Below are 1,515 nucleotides of genomic sequence, written 5' to 3'. Positions count from 1 at the left end.
TTGAGTTTTTTAATTTAAAAGTTGAATTAAAATTCTTATCATGAATAACTTATACAAATGTGTCATTTTGTTATATATTTTTAAAGTAAATATCAGTTATATAGTATTCTTTTGCTTTCTCTACTTTAAGAAGACCTGCAGGAATTCCTGAGTATAATGATGCCTTAAGGTGAAGCCTCATTATTTGACTTAATATTGGTGAATAAGGTATTCTGGTTAAGTCAGTTTCCCAGGTAAAGTTTTAACACTTACAGGAATATAATTGGCAAAGACTTAACAGGGTCCTTTAATGCATCCTTACCCATGAGTCTTGTCAATCAAATCATTGAAATAACCATTTCTTTAGCTAGGCACCAGTACTCAATCCTAGGAATAAAAGAAATAGCAAAAACAGCATCTGTCAACATATAAGAAGCTTATGGACATACACATATATGTATACATACAGGTGCATACAGAATAGATGAAAGTAGCCTTGAAGGGATTTTTCATAAAAAGTAATTATTGAGGCTCTCTGACCTTTAGTGACAAGGACCTCATCATCAAGCCCCAACCCCTCCTTTTTTTGGAGGGGTCTAATTGTTAGGATGGTCTGAAGTACACATCCCTATAATTTTTACTTGGTACTAATTCTGCTCTCTACAGTCCAGTAGAATAAATCTAATTGTTCCAATTGCTTTTCCTTTCACTGCTAAAATTCTATAAAGCATACTAGTATTGTTTCCACTCATTGCTTCCACTCATATTATACCTCTTTACTCTTCTACCACTTAAGGGGCGGCTAGATGGCGCAGTGGATAAAGCACCGGCCCTGGATTCAGGAGTACCTGAGTTCAAATCCAGCCTCAGACACTTGACACTTACTAGCTGTGTGACTCTGGGCAAGTCACTTAACCCCAACTGCCTCACAAAAAAAAAAAAAACAACAAAAAAACCCAAAAAACCTCTTCTACCACTTAAAGTCTTTTGGTCTCACTGCTTAACTGAAACTATTAACTCAAATACCACCGGTGGCCTCTTAATTGGGTTTTTGTTGTTATTGTTGTTTTTTCCAGGGCAATGAGGGTTAAGTGACTTGCCCAGGGTCACACAGCTAGTGAGTGTCAAGTGTCTGAGGCTGGATTTGAACTCAGGTCCTCCTGAATCCAGGGCCAGTGCTCTATCACTGTGCCACCTAGTTGCCCCCCGCCCCCTTAATTGTTAATAATGACCTTTTCTTGGTCTTTATTCTTCTTAGCTCTTCTGCATATGACACTTTTGACCAGACTTCCAGGTCATGTGGTCACATAACTAACAAGATAGAGCACCCTCATAGTATTTACCATCAAGGATGAAAGAGAAAGTGAGCTAGCCAGGAGAGCATATGGGGAAAAAAAATTTCCAAAGATCTTAGGAGGAAGAAACCACTTAAAACCTTGGGCACAAACAGATAACATAATAGAGCAGATAACAGAAGGGGAGGTGACCCCCAGAACATCTAGATGAGTCTGAACACCTGAATAAATATTGCAAAAC

The sequence above is a fragment of the Dromiciops gliroides genome, chromosome 3, assembly GCF_019393635.1.
Source record: "Dromiciops gliroides isolate mDroGli1 chromosome 3, mDroGli1.pri, whole genome shotgun sequence".
Lineage (NCBI taxonomy): Eukaryota > Metazoa > Chordata > Mammalia > Microbiotheria > Microbiotheriidae > Dromiciops > Dromiciops gliroides.
Note: the sequence above shows the minus strand (reverse complement) of the source record.